The sequence below is a fragment of the Bos indicus genome, chromosome 5, assembly GCF_029378745.1.
Source record: "Bos indicus isolate NIAB-ARS_2022 breed Sahiwal x Tharparkar chromosome 5, NIAB-ARS_B.indTharparkar_mat_pri_1.0, whole genome shotgun sequence".
Lineage (NCBI taxonomy): Eukaryota > Metazoa > Chordata > Mammalia > Artiodactyla > Bovidae > Bos > Bos indicus.
In genome coordinates, this window is record NC_091764.1 from 21,035,687 (window position 1) to 21,052,348 (window position 16,662).

The window sequence follows — 16,662 nt, forward strand, 5'->3', positions numbered from 1 at the left end:
GTTCCTTTTCTACCTTTTTCCCCCATTGACTAACTTCATTGTGCTGGTATATCATAGGTGTTGATGGATGCTTGTGTGATGAGGAAGAGAAATTAAATTTGGCCAATCGTTCTTATAGACTTTTTAGTCCAATTTACACTCCCTAATAAAATAATTTTCAGCTACCAGTCCCCTTGAATTTTAAGCATTTAATTCTTAACTTTTCTCTCCATTGGTTAAAAATATTTAATAATATAAATAATTAGCATACTTATAATTTATCTCAATAGGAATTTCAGTTCTACTGAGTATAACTACTCTCTGGGATTGAATGTTCCAATTAATTTCTCCCCTATGTATACACTTTTCCTTGTTTTTCTTTTTTTACTAAATGCTTTCAGCATATAGTAAAATTTTTAGGACAAAAATTACTTATGAAAATGAACTTTTTGTATTTTCCTCAAATTTTAAAATATATTAAAGTAAAATAGTTTCAAATAAAAATATTGCTGTAGTGGTTTCTTCACTGGGAGGTAAATTATATTTGTGCGTGCCTGCCAAGTGGCTTCAGTCATGTCCAACTCTTTTGCGACCCCATGGACTATAGCCCGCCAGGCTCCTCTGTCCATGGGATTCTCCAGGCAAGAATACTGGAGTGGGCTGTCTTGCCCCCCTCCAGGGGATCTTCCCAATCCAGGGATTGGACTCAAGTCTTTTATTGTTTCCTGCATTGGCAGGCAGATTCTTTACCGCTAGCTCCACCAGGGAAGGCCAAAGTACATTTGTAAGGATAGCTAAAGATAATATATAATTATTAGATGCTAAACACTGATTTCAACCTTACACAAGATTTCAGTGAGAACTGGAGTATAATGACTAAGCCAGGCTCTAGAGTCAGATGCCTAACTGGTTCTGACTTTGGGTCATTCACTTGGCCCTTTCCATTAGTAAAATAGAGGCAATGAGACACTTACTTTTTAAACCAGCAATTTCTTTTAATGATTCAGCCTTAAAGTGTGTGTACATTTTGTCCACAACCAACAATTGAAAGCCTGACTTTTTCTTTGGCAGATCTTCTTTTCAAAGCAGCTAGGATGTTGTATAACAATGTTCTTTTCGTGTTCTTGTTGGAATAATCATTCATGTTCCTGGCTAGAAACCACATCCACATTTTCCATATTCATAATTTTGGATAAAATGCTTTTTCTACTAAAAGGATGCCACTCCTAATTACAGCATCAAAAAAAGAAATTATCTAAGATTTTTGAAAGGAAAAAAAAAACATTTGGTACTATTGTATGACCGCCATAGTTGGAGTACTGAAGAAGTGTAACACAAACCTACTTTTCTTGAATAAAACCAAATAAAATATGTGTTTGTTATTCTATGTTTGGTGCCAGTGTATAGTAATGGAGATTCCAGAAACCACTGTGAATTTCATTTATTGAATCTGAAGAAATAAACTGTGTTGATGGTAATATACCCAGCTTTTCTTCATCCTCTATCTGCTAAATTAGGGAAGCAGAAATAAAGTGATTGCCATTGTGCTGTGAAAGGTTGAAACAGATACCTTTCATTCTTCCTCCAATTTTTTAAAAGGTACTTGCTAATAGTCTAAATGAAAAGTTATTAACTATCTTTTTGCATTAAAAGATAGTTTTTTACAATTTTTATGTAGTGTAATTTTGTTTCTTTTCATGGTGAGAATACAAATGAAGTAGCATTTAAATGAACTAAAGAGAAAGCAGGAGAAATAACTTGTGTGAGTCAGAAACAAGAATAAAAAGAAAGATTTTTCATGTATTTAAATTTTATTACAAATTACCCATCAGTGTTCAATGCCACAGAAAGTTCAAGGAGGTAAAAATTTTTAAATGATCATCATCTTTGGCCACTTTTCTTGTAATTAATTTAGAATTTGATGGCAGTATTTAATGACCTTAACGTAAGCTGTGTTTTGTGTATTAAAAAAAAAGTGTAAAAGATATGAATAGAAAGTAATAGTGGGGACATTTTTTGACTCTGTGGCCACTAAATCATGTTTTTAAGCCAAAAATGTCACAGTACTTCAGATTTAGATCAATATCAACTCAGGTTAACATTTACATTGCTAAATGCTATAAAGGATACAAATGATAGAGAAGAGATAGTCTACTCCATATTTCATAAGAACTGAGATGTCAAACTACTTCCCCATCCATTTATTGGCTATTTATTCAGTCTCCCAAAGACTAATTTGTTATAATCGCATTGGAAATCTCTGTGCCCTAATTTGTGTTTAAGGCTCTTATGAAATAATTATATGCAGTACATACCGACTGTGTGCTAGGGTATTAGAGAAAAAGAAAAGAAAAGAAAGCTGCTCAGTCGTGTCCAACTCTTTGCAACCCGAGGGACTGTAGCCTACCAGGCCCTTCTGTCCATGGGATTTTTCAGGGAAGAATACTGGAGTGGGTTGCCATTGCCTTCTCCAGGGGATCTTCCCCACCCAGGGATTGAACCTGGGTCTCCTGCATTGTAGGCAGACGCTTTACCATCTGAGCCACCAGGGAAGTCTAATACCCACCAGGATACTAGAGAAGCTTGGAATAAATCCTCTCTGAGATAGTTCTTATCTTTTATAATGGAAATGTCACACCATCCAAACTTTCCTCAAATCTAATTCAAATAGCTATCTTTCCTCAATTTGGCTTTACGAAGATTCTAGGGAATGATACATATCATATCATTTTAATTGTGTCTATTGAATTTGACGGCTTTCCAGGTGGTTCAGTGGTAAAGAATTTTTCTGCCAATGAAGGAAACACCAGAGACCCAAGTTAGATCCCTGGGTCAGGAAGATCCCCTAGAGAAGGAAAATGGCAACCCACTCCCATATTCTTGCCTGGGAAATCCCATGGACAGAGGAGCCTAAGCTATCGTCCATGGGATCTCAGAGAGTCAGACATGACTGAGTGGCTGAGCACACATGCACACTTGATTCTGAAAACCTTATTTCTTGCATAAGGTCTTTTCGTGCATGTGAGAAAGAGTTTGGGTGTGAGATTGCTGTTCACGAAGATGGGTTTACCTTACTAAACCAGTAAGGAAAGACCATTATCCAATTAAACTTTTGTAAAAACCTATCTTTCTAATTATACCTGGGAAAACATAATCACCTGGACCACCTGAGATGGCGCAGGTTCTGATGACAGTCTGAAGCCTTCAGAAATGTCTGTGTGCAGTCTTTGCATACTGAAATTGGACTTAACACCTCAGCAAGAGGACTGATGGACTTCAGATTTTCTTGTTTTTAGGATTTTTTTATAGGAATCATTTTTTTAAAGTCTTTATGGAATTTGTTACAATATTACTTCTGTTTTTTGCCTTGGACTTTTGGCCACGAGGTATGTGGGATATTAGCTTCCTGATCAGGGATCAAACTCACATCTCCTTCATTAGAAGGTGAAGTTTTAACCACTGGACCACCAGGGAAGTCCCTCAACATTGAATTTCAAAATATCTTTTTCCTTGCCGCCTCAAACTACGAAATAGTTTCTTCACATTCACTTGAAGGTTTATAGTGAGCTCAAGCGTTTTGTTTATAGAGAGATCTGTATACAATAAAATAAATTTTTAAAAACGTAAAAATGAACAGATTGTAACTCAACCATACATCAAAAAAAATTTTTTTAATCTGTACCCAAAATGACATGATTGTTATTATTCTCACCTCTGTGTATTTTCCATCATAGTCAAAGTTGTTCTTACATCTGCTTGGGATTTGGCTAAAGAGAATTGTTAGAAAAAAAGAAAAATCCAAGGGAAAATTGAACAAGCATACACATTTTATAAAAAAGAATTCTTGTAAAGTAAAGCAAAGTTATTGGAATCTAATGTGACTTGGCTAAGGAGTACTTGCCACTAAGCATTTTTCCCCTCAGGTAGGGTATTGCAGATTTTATTTGAAACATTATAAATCTAAAAAGAACTGGCTACATAATTCACTATACATTTCACAAATTTCTCCCAAGCCAAACAAATTAATTTCAGATAATATTTTCAGCCAAAGGACAATAAATATTTTCACTGTTAAATTCATTTTCAACTACTCAAAAAGCCTCCAAGCTATTGGTTTCATAAAGTTGACAACATACTCCCTACAATCATTTCTAGGACTTTAACTCAAATCCATAAACTTTATGCAAGTATGTTTGATTTTTTTGGCTTTTTAAGTCCTTGAAAGACCACCTAATTGCAATGCTTTTAACTTATTCACTCTATGACTATTAGGGAATGTATCTCAAAGTAATTTTAAATTCACACTTTACTCTTCTCTACATTCTCAGAACTGTGATTTAAATTCAATTTTTAATAATAATATTCTCTATAAAGCATCTAAAAAGTTTAAAGGAAGCATATCTTTAAATGAAGATTTCTTCTAGAAATTTTCAATATTCTTTCCATACCCTTAGCTAAGAGATTCTTAAAATTGAGAATCATCCAGGGAACCTGTCCAATTTTCACATCCCAAAGCTTCCATTTCAGAGACTGTGACTTAGTACATTTGAAATGGAGCCTAGAAATCTGTACTTTTATCATGATGTCATGGTGACACTGATTCAGACTGATCAAGCAAAATACTCTGCAAATTTTTGTTCTCTATTTTTTTTAATTAAAATGTGCTTCCTGACATCAACCACTTTTTTTTCCCCTTTGTGCTTCCAGAAAGACCAGAGCCTGTGGCAGAAGTAGTCAAAGCTGAGGGCTTTTCTTTAACTATAGAATAATCAGTTGTCAAAGAGTTACTTAAGCTTGAGGTAGAGAAAACAGTGTAGAATTTCACTCTGTCACCTCTGAAATATGGCCTTGTTGTCCTTTAAAATTTAGAACTTTCCATAGCTTATGAGAAGGGAGAGAAAAACGAGAAACCTTGAATGTACCCTCTGCCAGTTGGCTGCTATGCCAATGTGGGGACTGTAATGAAAAATCTGCACGGTTTTCTTTCCATTTTCACCAGATGGAATCTATCATGACAATCCATTTTAAAAGCCCCTCGGGCTGGGAGGGGTGCGCTGGAGACAAACGATCAGCTCCAGCGTTGACAGGATCCCTGTTTCTAGGCATTGCATCTATCTCTTGGGAAACTTACAAACATCTTTGCAAAAGATATTAATTGGTCTTTAGTGTTAATTCATCTTGCTGGCTTCTTTGTTATCATGAGCTTATTCCCGGGTATAGAGAAAGGAAACTTTCCTCTTTTCCCGCTGATCCAGCACAACAGATGCTTTGGCACATTTAGCAGATATCAGTTACAGGTGGGAAGCCACCTTGTATCTGTCCACGAGCCAAGAACACTTTTTGGTAAAAGTGTTACCTTCAGTAATCATCTAAATAGATGGAGATAAACACGGCTTCCATAGAACTCATCTTCCAAAGAGGTGGAGAAGAGATAAATAAACAAACTTCATGCAAGATTCTAAGGGGTATGTGGCATGAGATTGTGGGGAATGTCATAGGACTCAGATTAAGAAAAGAAAAGAAGAAAGCAAGCAATGGAAGTGTAGGGAGAGGGACAGCTGGAAGGAAGGACGTTCAGGGAAAGAGAATATGATTTGATTTCATGATGGGAGACAGTAAAGACTTTATAGAAAAAGTGGTATTTAAATCCCCTCCCCAACCTCCACCAAAGCATTTGGACATGGGCTTGAGAAAGTGTTATAAATTAAGGGTATTGAGGGGTCAAACTAGGTCTTTAAAGAAGCATTAGAATTATTGCTGATGACACCCACTGGATACTACATTCAGTCAATCAGTGAGCCAGGGAGGTTCTCCAGGGCATGAAATATGGGTTGGAGGGAGCTACAGAGCATGAAAATGAATTGCATTAAGCACTTCAGAACTTCTCTTTCTCCCTTAACATTTTAGAGTAGATGATGATAAGGACTCAAATTTATTAGCCAGGGTAGGATTTTTTTCATAAGATATCAATAATGTTGGTTTTTATTAAAAACATGTAATCTTTATAATATCTGAGAATGTCTAGACCACATCACATTTTACAACTTAAGTTGATAATTTCATATGCTTTTACTTTTTTCAGATGTCTTTAAGTGATGATATTTTGTCCCTCTAGGAAGATTCTATAACGATCCATTCCTCAGAGACTAGGGAGAGAGCTGGGGTAGAGAATGGAGAGGTGGTGCTAAGGAATCAAAGATTTCAGTCCAGAAGGAGTAAACTAATAAAAAGAAATGCCCTTTAGATCACAAAAAACTCATAAGAAACTATGGGCCCTTGGTACACCTAAATATATTTCTGATACTTCTCTTAACTAATCATTAGGATGCAAGATCACAAAATTTTCTTTACTCTCTAGTGAAAAACATAAAAAGCAAGGCCAGTTAATCTCTGAAAAGGTTTTTTTTTAAGAGATTTTGCAGATGTTCCATTTTTCTCCTATAATCAGTAAAACTGATTTAAATGTCACAATTTACTGATCCTATTGTGGTTCCTGACAGAAAGGATAAAAAGCACTATAAAGGATCTCCCAGAACAAAAGAAAAAAGTTTTGTGTCATCTAGAATTTGTGCATGTTTATTTTAAACTAACAATGAACTTACTTCTTTGAATGGAATGTCTTGGTGCATTTTTAAAAATAATGTGAGAAAATCTGATGAATTACAGGTGGAATAAGGAATCTTCATCAAGTTGTTTCTGTTTATTATATTTTCTTAGCATTGATCTTTTCTCTTAACTTTTCAATTTCCTGTATCCAAGGAGAAAAAGACATTAAACGATGGCCAAGACCAAGGGCTCACCCTGTCTGTATGTGTCCTGCATTCCACTACTCTTCTCCACCTCAGGCATCTGGAGAATAAATGCACAGAAGTCAAGGTCTTACGCATGCAAATTTCTTTGAAATGGGTTTTTAAGCCCAACATTACGTTACTGTTACTGCATGACAACGTTGGCTCAAGTGGAAGACACCTTTTTTCTTGATGAGAGTCAGACAACAGAGGCTAACAACATTGACAACAGCCTGAGTTTTCTCCAAGCCCACACCTAAATCTTATTTTTCTATTCTGTATTATTAGATAGGTGAGAATGGTAAGCCCTAGACACATGTATAGCAGGGAAAATTTTCTTCTGTATCGTCTTAAAAATCTGTCAGTTTGCAAAGGTGAACTAACAACAAGTTTGGCCTTGTAGAAAAAAGGAGAGAGAGAAAGAGAGAGAGACAAAGAAGAGAAAGAAGAACAGCTTATTATTAGGAGATTCAATGTCCTAAGTAAGGGATATAAATGATACCCCAATACTTTGGTGCCGTAAAGGTCTATGCATCCAAGAAATATTTACAAAGTGGCTTATATGTGCCAGGAGTATGGTAGGCGCTGGAGACAGAGCACTAGAAGTAAAAGACTGAAATATCTGCCTCTGTGAAACATATATCCTGTTAGGGATAAAACAATAAGAAAATACAAATAAATTAAATAATACATATTAGAGCCAAAGAATTGATGCTTTTGAATTGTGGTGCTGGAGAAGACTTTTGAGAGTCCCTTGTACAGCAAGATCAAACCAGTCAATCCTAAAGGAAATCAACCCTGAATATTCATTGGAAGGTCTGATGCTAAAGCTGAAGCTCCAATACTTCGACCACTTGATGCAAAGAGCAGACACACTGGAAAAGTCCCTGATGCTGGGAAAGAATGAGGGTAGGAAAATGGGCAACAGAGGATGAGATAGTTGGATGGAACACCGACTCAAAGGACATGAGTTTGAGCAAACCAGGAGATGCTGAAGGACAGGGAAGCCTGGCGTGCTGCAGTCCATGGGATTCCAATGAGTCAGACACGACTTAGTGACTGAACAACAATGACAATACAGATTAGCTGATGACAAGTGTGGAAGAACAAGATAAGATGTGTGGAGAGATTTCATAAATTAGTTAAGAGAATCTGAGCAAGGATACATTTTATAAAGATGTGAAGAAGTACACTATCCTGAATCAATTCAGCTTCTTTGAGTTATTACCAAAATCAATTCTAGCTAATTTAAACTTAGAAGGTGATTCTTTAGAAGGATACCAGGGTTATTTGCATAGGAAAGGAAGAGAAAACAAATAGGCAAATATGTAACAAACAAACAAAACTTTGGAAGTTTTGTATTCCTAAAGGAAAGAATATTACTGATTCATCTCAGGGCATAGTAAAATCAGGAATCACCGTAGAAGGCAGAGGATGCTTATTACACGGGTGAGAAAGTTCTGTAGGGGTGAGGTCATTGGAAAAAAGTACAATAGTATGCACTGGTCATTTGAATTAAGGAAAGAGTGAAGCAGGAGATAGATGGTCCCTGGGCCGAACAGTTCCTCCCCTGTGGACGGAAATTCCTTAAGAGCAGAAACTCCATTAAAGCAGGATGATGAGGGGAGGCTGGGCCCTGCCCAGATAAGAGATAAAAGACCACACATTCCTCATTCTCAGGGTTAAGGCGACCTCCCTGACTACGCATGCGCAGAAATGCTCCTTGGCGGTCAAGAAGAGTCGCGGCGTCACCTCATGATAACTCATGTGCACTACCCATAGGCCTCTTTACTAGAACCTGTTTTGGCTAAGAGACAAACATACTCACATGAGAGGTTCCTGAGAAATACTAAATATGGACTCAGGACGAGGCAAATAAAAATAGTTTGTCAAAGGAAAACCCGGAAGAAATGCCCCATAAAAGTGACTCAAACTGCCAGGAGGGTGACTTAGTGACTCTGAGCCTGCCCATGTCTATCCACACATATTGTATTCTTTTCCTCCTAGTAAATACTTTGTTTCACTGCTTTCTGTCTTTGTGGGCATTCATTTCTGCCAAGTCGAAGGACCAGGGGCTGGTTGCTGAGCTCTGGTCTAGAGGCCCGGCCTTGGTGTTCTCACCATCCCAACCTGACTTCAATACCAGGAACCGAAGCCCTGCTTCAGGCTGCGGCCGGGGCCACCCGAGATCTAGAGGAAGTGATTTGTTTGTATCTACAAAACCGAGTAACCCGTTTCTTCTCAAGAGTATAAGAACTGAGACAAGCCCATGGGTTACTTTCTATCTGCGTTTTCCTTCTCAGTTCCTCTGAGCAGCCTTCGGGTAGGATAAGGCTCCTGAAGACTGAATGGACAGTCTGGAAACCATAAGCTATAGAGAGACAGCAAAAGGGATAACAACCCAGGATGAGCCAGAGTCTACCGTTACCTCCTTTGCAGGATGGCACATGTCTAGCCCTGCTTCCTGCAATTACCTGGGTGGCCTGTGTCTCTGGTTCCTTCTCATCAAGGGGAACAATAAATAGGAAGAATACTGAGATAGTCAGGTTACCTGGAAATCCCAAAGTCTAGCTCTGTGGCCTTGAATCAGTTAAAAATAACAAAATCTTTGAGCTCCAAAGAATGCAGTGTCACCTATTCCAGTCTTCTTGATTTAGGTATGAAGATAACAAAGATCAAAGAAGTAATCACACAACCAGATACTTAGTGGCATAACCATGACTATAACCCATTCCCACTGAATGTTTTTTCTGCTGTATTAAACCACCTACTTAGCCAGGAAACTTTGCTTCATTTTCTTCCTTTCAAAAATGGGTGTGAATGTCTACCGAATAGTTCATAGTCTTTTGGATGAGACTGATATGTGTTTAAACCTCAGCTGCAGATTTCACCATCTGTATGAAATTTGGCTAGTTAATATAAATTTCCTGAGCCTCCAATTCCTGGTGTGTAAAATAAGGACAAGATTTACCTCATGGAAATCTTATGATATTTAAAGGAGGTAATTATATGAGGGTTTTAAGTAACACTATTAATGATTTTTTTTAAATAGCCTATTTGGGTTGAAAATAAATTGAATCATGTATTTTATCAATGTGGCTTATGTTTGTTGTCATAGCTTACATTCTCACATTATATTGTCTTTGGTGAAGAAAAGTAGATGGAGGAGAAGGGGAGGAGGAAGAGGAAGGAAGGAGGAGCGAGGATGGAGAAAGAAGGAGAGAAAGAAGAAGAAAAAGACTTTCCTGGTGGCACAGTGGATGAGAATCTGCCTGTCAGTGCAGAAGACACAGGTTCGATCCCTGGTCTGCAAGATTCCACACGCCATGGAACAACTAAGCCTATGTACCACAAATACTGAGCCTGTGCTCTAGGGCCTGTGAGCTGCAGCTACTGGGCTTTTTTGCTGCGACTACTGAAACCCACCCACCCTAGAGTCCGCACACGGAAACTGCTGAAGCACATGGGCCTGGAGTCTGTGCTCTGCAACAGGGGAAGTCACGTGCTGAGAAGCCCTGCACCTTAACGTAGAGTAGCTTCCACACACTGCGACTAGAGAAAGCCTTTGTATAGCACAGCCAAAAATATGAACTAGGTAAATGATAATAACAAAGGAAAGAAAAAGAAGAATAAGAAGAGGAGGGGCAAGAGAGAGAGGAGAGAGCATCACAGCTTTCATTCCAAGAGAATAATCAAACCTTCCAGCTTTGTCCTCACTCTAAACTTGAGGTGGAAAAGGTACAAGTGAGAGAGGATTCTTTTATCAGAAGTTAAACATTCTCATTCTCTCAAAGAGGGAGATCTTGGACTCATGCTATTGGAATTTGTGCATTTAATACTTCAGTTCAGCAGTTGCTAGATGGGTTTACTTGAGAAACAAAGAAAGCATTTTACTTTTGCAGTAAAAGAATTATTTGGAACCTGGCTGACTGCTGCCTGATACTTCATCTCTGAAGAGAGAATTAGAAACCCTTTGGGAAAAGTACAAAAATGAAAGACTTCTCTGGTACTGAATGTTGTGACATCTATCATGGTTACAAATAAGACCGAAGTGTGTCTCCAGTTGCTTTACCAAGGTCTAAGTGAAATCGAATTCCACTTGTTTCTCACGTCTGGGGAAGGATAAAGAAAGACTAGAGATAAAGGTGAACTTAGAGTGGTTGCCCTGTTTGAAACTGAGAATATTTAAAAATATTCCTATTACAAAAAGATAAGCTAAAATTGCTGTAGAGTTACTTTCTGGCATTTGTTTGGCTTACTTTTAGGGTTTTGTTTTTGTTTGTTTGTTTATTTACAGTATTACCTTTTTAGCTATTATAAAATTGTGGAATAAGATAGAGGGAAAATACAACCCTAGAACAGCTAAAACAATGCTAGTAATAGTCAAGGAAACCCCAATCTTAGCAAAATCTGAAAGAGCAATGCAAATGGTGCTAACTAGGAGTTAGAGGTAGTTCTCAAGATTATAGTAGTCAAGAAACTCTCCCCCAAGGGTTTTTCAAAGTACATATCTGGAAAATAATTTAAGTGGGTACATCAGCTTCTAAGTGTGGTGATTTATTTGCATTGATGGCAATCTTTCCTGCTAAATTTGGATGTTTATTCGCCAGGCAATGTTTCTCACTGAAATGATCTAAATTGTGATATCTAAGCCATGATCAAAAAGTTTGGCAAGTGACATTCGATTTCCAGTTCTTTTAATTTTAAAATAATCTTTTTTTAAGCAAGTCTTGGTTAAGAATTTGGACAATGTCTTGACATTTTCAAGGCTAAGACATTTGAACACCTATTCATACATCCAAATAGCCATGAAGTCATAGTACTTTTAATTTCCATCTTAGACAAATAAATGTCATTATTTTTTTAGACCAATGAATTTTTAGTAATAAACCTAGAATGAAGATGATTGTACTCAGGATTAAAGGCCATTAAAATAATTTGAAACGGAATCTTCATCCCAGAATTTTCTGGGAAAATGCCAAAAACTAGAAAAGTCAGATGGAATTTTTTTTTTTTTTTTGGCCAGTGAGTTGACAAATTGAAAAAGTGATTGCAAAATCTTGGAAAGCTTTAGTCTTACTAAAGAGAAGAAAAGCCATGTTCCTATCAACAAAATGCTCAGGCCCCATAAAAATGGCCCCAATTTTCAGACTGTGTATTTGTCTGGGGAATAGAATTACTTTAAAAGAATTAACACTGGCCAAGTGTAATTAGCAGAACGAATGATCTCTCCAGTCCTCTCCTTCATCTTTTAACAGCAATATTTTAAACTGAATTGATGTAGAATGGGAATCTATATAACACCCAAGGGAGAAAAAAATACCAAATAATCTCTGAATAGGTTATTTTAAGCCAGGGAATCTACTAGTTTATGAGGGACTTTAGAATGAAAGTTTCTTTGGGTATTACCTAGCCCAAATCTTTCAGTGATGCTTTGACCCTTGAAGCAAAGCAACTCACACTAGAACTAACTCTGGAAACCTGATAGGAACAGTGCTAGAAATGGTTGAAAATACAGGCTCTGGACTCCAAATATGGTTATTCTGAGGTACTAAGGATTAGTATTTCACCATATGAATATTTGGAGGGGCCCAAAGTGAAGAGGAACCAAAAAGCCTCTTGAAGAAAGTGAAAGAGGAGAGTGAAAAAGTTGGCTTAAAGCTCAACATTCAGAAAATGAAAATCATGGCATCTGATCCCATCACTTAATGGCAAATAGATGAGGAAATAGTGGAAACAGTGTCAGACTTTATTTTTTTTTTGGCTCCAAAATCACTGCAGATGGTGACTGCAGCCATGAAATTAAAAGATGCTTACTCCTTGGAAGGAAAGTTATGACCAACTTAGATAGCATATTCAAAAGCAGAGACATTACTTTGTCAACAAAGGTCCGTCTAGTCAAGGCTATGGTTTTTCCAGTGATCATGTATGGATGTGAGAGTTGAACTGTGAAGAAGGCTGAGCACCAAAGAATTGATGCTTTTGAACTGTGGTGTTGGAGAAGACTCTTGAGAGTCCCTTGGACTGCAAGGAGGTCCAACCAGTCCATCCTAAAGGAGATCAGCCCTGAGTGTTCATTGGAAGGACTGATGCTGAAGCTGAAACTCCAATACTTTGGCCACCTCATGCGAAGAGTTGACTCACTGGAAAAGACCCTGATGCTGGGAGGGATTGGGGGCAGGAGGAGAAGGGGATGACAGAGGATGGGATGGCTGGATGGCATCACCGACTCGATGGATGTGAGTTTGAGTGAACTCCGGGAGTTGGTGATGGACAGGGAGGCCTGGCGTGCTGTGATTCATGGGGTTGCAAAGAGTCGGACATGACTGAGCAACTGAACTGAACTGAACTGAACTGAATTCAACCCACAGCAGAAGAGAGGGAGCTGAAAGATTAGTCACAAACACTGCAGTTGTTCAGGCCAGATCAACTGAAGCTTGCATTGTGTTTTTAGTCACTCAGCCATGTCTGACTCTTTGCGAACCCATGGACTGTAGCCCGCCAGGCTCCTCTGTCCATGGGGATTCTCCAAGCAAGAATACTGGAGTGTGTTGCCATGCCCTCCACCAAGGGATCCTCCCGACCCAGGGATCAAACTCAGGTCTCCGGCATTGCAGGCAGATTCTTTTATTGATTGAGCCACCAGAGAAGCTTGCAGTAGGGAGGTAGCAGTGGAGGTGGGAAGAAATGGAGAGATTTGGTATGCATTTTGGTGGCTTATTCATTAGAAATTTCTGATGAACTGAATGTGAGTCATAAGAGTAAGAGAAGAAGAAAGGATGCTCTCTAGTTTGCGGTCTTGAGAAATCTTTGGATATCATTTATTATCCTGGAAAATTAGTTTAACTCTTTGTTCCTCAGTTTCTTCACTGTAATTTTATGATGCATCAAATATGTAGGAATGTTGAGAGGATAAAATCTAAGATATAAAATATGTATTAGGTTCAGTTCAGTCAGTTCAGTTGCTCAGTCATGTCCAACTCTTTGTGACCCCATGGAATGCAAAGCACGCCAAGCCTCCCTGTCCATCACCATCTCCCAGAGTTTACTCAAACTCGTGTCCATTGAGTCGGTGATGCCCTCCAACCATCTCATTCTCTGTTGTCCCCTTCTCCTTCCACCTTCAATCTTTCCCAGCATCAGGGTCTTTTCAAATTGTCTTTCATACAATAATATCTAATGGTATATATTAGATATATTTGGTATATATAATGGTATATATTAGATATATAATGGTATATCTAATATATATCATTAGATATTATTGTATGAAGAACCTCCATATTTTTTTTCCATAGTGGCTTTACCAATTTACATTCCCACTGCACAAGTATTCCAACTTCTCAGCATCCTCAATGACATTTTTTTCTGTTGTTTTGAAAATGACCATCCTAATACTGAAGTAGTATCTCATTGAGGTTTTCTATTGTATTTCTCTAATGACTAGTGATGTTGAGCATCACTAGCTCTCATCACTAATGTGATTATAGGTTATTTGTATGTCTTCACTGACTAAAGGTCTATTCTTTCAACCATTTTTTAATCAGACTATTTGGAGATTTGTTGTTGTTTCTGTTGAGTTGTAGAAGTTCCTATTGTATTCTGGATATTAACTTCTAATCGAATAAGTGATTGGCAGTTATTTTCTTCCATTCCTTAGGTTGCCTTTTCACTCTGCTGCTTATTTCTTTAAACATTCAAAAGCTTTTAAGTTAGATGTAGTCCTTTTGATCTATGTTTTAATTTTGATGTCTGCATTTTTTTTCATAGTCAAAAATCATTGCCGAACCTAATTGCCTTGAAACTTTTCCCCTGTTTTTTCTAGGAGTTTAACAGCTCTATATTTTATATTTAGATCTTTAATCCATTTTGAGTAAAATCTTATGTATAAGATAAGAGTACAGTTTAATTCTTTAGCATGTTAATATTCAGTTATTTTTTTTTCCAGCAAACTTTTTTGAAGGGGGTGTTTTTCCCCCCATTGTACAGTCTTGGCACCCTTGTCAAAAACCATTTAGCCATTAGTGCAAGGGTTTATTTCTGGGCTGTCTATTCTGTTCAGTTGGGCTGTACATCTGTTTTTATGCTAGTGCCATGTAGTTTTAATTACACCTACACAGTAGAAGTGGAAACCAAGGATTAACAAAGTGAAATAAAGATACATGGGACCTCACTCATTTTATATTGTCTAAATTTCTACTTCTCGATGTGTTGCTGTTCAGTTTTTTTGTAACTTTTTAGGAAACACAATCTACTGAATGCATGAGTGAGTGAACAAATATACCCAGCTAGATATTTTAAAAAATTCATTTCTGTCTATTTCATGTACTTGTAGCATGTCTCGGAGAAGGCAATGGCACCACACTCCGGTACTCTTGCCTGGAAAATCCCACGGACGGAGGAGCCTGGAAGGCTGCAGTCCATGGGGTCGCTGAGGGTCGGACACGACTGAGCGACTTCACTTTCACTTTTCACTTTCATGCATTGGAGAAGGAAATGGCAACCCACTCCAGTGTTCTTGCCTGGAGAATCCCAGGGATGGGGGAGCCTGGTGGGCTGCCGTCTATGGGGTCGCACAGAGTTGGACACGACTGAAGCAACTTAGCAGCAGCAGCAGCATAGCATGTCTGGGTTTCCCAGGTGGAGCTAGTGGTAAAGAGCCTGCCTGCCAGTGCAGGAGACTTAAGAGATGCCGGTTTGATCCCTGGGTTGGGAAGGTCCCCTGAAGAAAGCCATGGCAACCCTCTCCAGTATTCTTGCCTGGAGAATCGCATGGACAGAGGAGCCTTGTGGGCTACAGTTCATAGAGTCTCAAAGAGTCAGATGCAGCTTAAGTGACTGAGCCTGCATGCATAGCATGTCTACTTTAAATTTGATAACATTGTTATTTTATACACATATTTAGTTCCTGGTAGTAAAGTTCCTTTAGAGTTCACTTTAACTCAAATGAGCATTTACTTTTACTTGTGAGAACAATGTTAAAAAAGTTTACATGATTGTTGCAAAATTCAACCAAAGAAAAAAATCTAAGGCCATCATTATGATAAAATTACAGCTCTACAAAAAACCGGAACCCAAACCTTAAAAGATCACAAGGAAAAAAATTCATAGTCCTTTATAAAACCAGTCTTAAACTCTCCAGTATTTCTGAAAACAGCTATTACCAGTAGAAGAACTTTTAACTAAGAAATCAACATTCCTCTGGCTCATTTAGTGGTCTATCTTCCATCTGTATTTTTGTACTTATTAGGGCATGATAATTCCTCACAAACCTCAAAACCCAAGTACATCATAGTTCTCTTTCACCATAAAGGCATGACTTAGCATTGATTTTCAAATGGAGATGTTGAAGGACTTTTCTAATTTTCCTTACCCCCAGTCCCCTCCTACCTGCCCTATTTACAGCCTATCATTAATTCTCCAGCGAATCAGTCTTAGTAAAAAATAATAATTCACATGCATAATTGCTTTAATCCACGCATATATCCAGAAGAAGACAAAATCAGAATCACTTTTGCTAGTGAGATAGTAAAGGAAGTTCCTGTTTTAAATTCACCCTGTTTTGACCATTTCCCCTAAGTACCTTCTTCCTCTAGGCACCTTCCTGAACATTTAATCACACTAAATTCTAAGCCATCTCTCTTGATAGATACCTTTGCTTAGAGAGAAAGGAGCACAGGCAGGAAAGAAATATCTATGAAGCCACTCGAGTTAGTTTTGAGGCAGAAGTGATGTACATTATCTTCATGAAGTTACAATTTTTATTTGTTGCTCACAGATGAGGGCTTAAATAAATTAAAATACAGAAAAATATTTTTCTCATGTATGTATGCTGTGAATGACATGCTTTCTTCTATTCTGCTTCCCTAGAGAGGATGTTTCTTCTGTTTCGGAT

At 37.9% G+C, this 16,662-nt stretch overlaps 1 non-coding gene across 1 annotated transcript; it reads right to left on the reverse strand.

Moving 5' to 3' along the window:
* Nucleotides 1–2,459: 2,459 nt before the first annotated feature.
* On the reverse strand, nucleotides 2,460–2,531 carry TRNAC-ACA (transfer RNA cysteine (anticodon ACA)). The gene has a single exon. It is a non-coding gene; the product is annotated as a tRNA-Cys (tRNA).
* Between the last annotated feature and the right edge of the window lie 14,131 nt (nucleotides 2,532–16,662).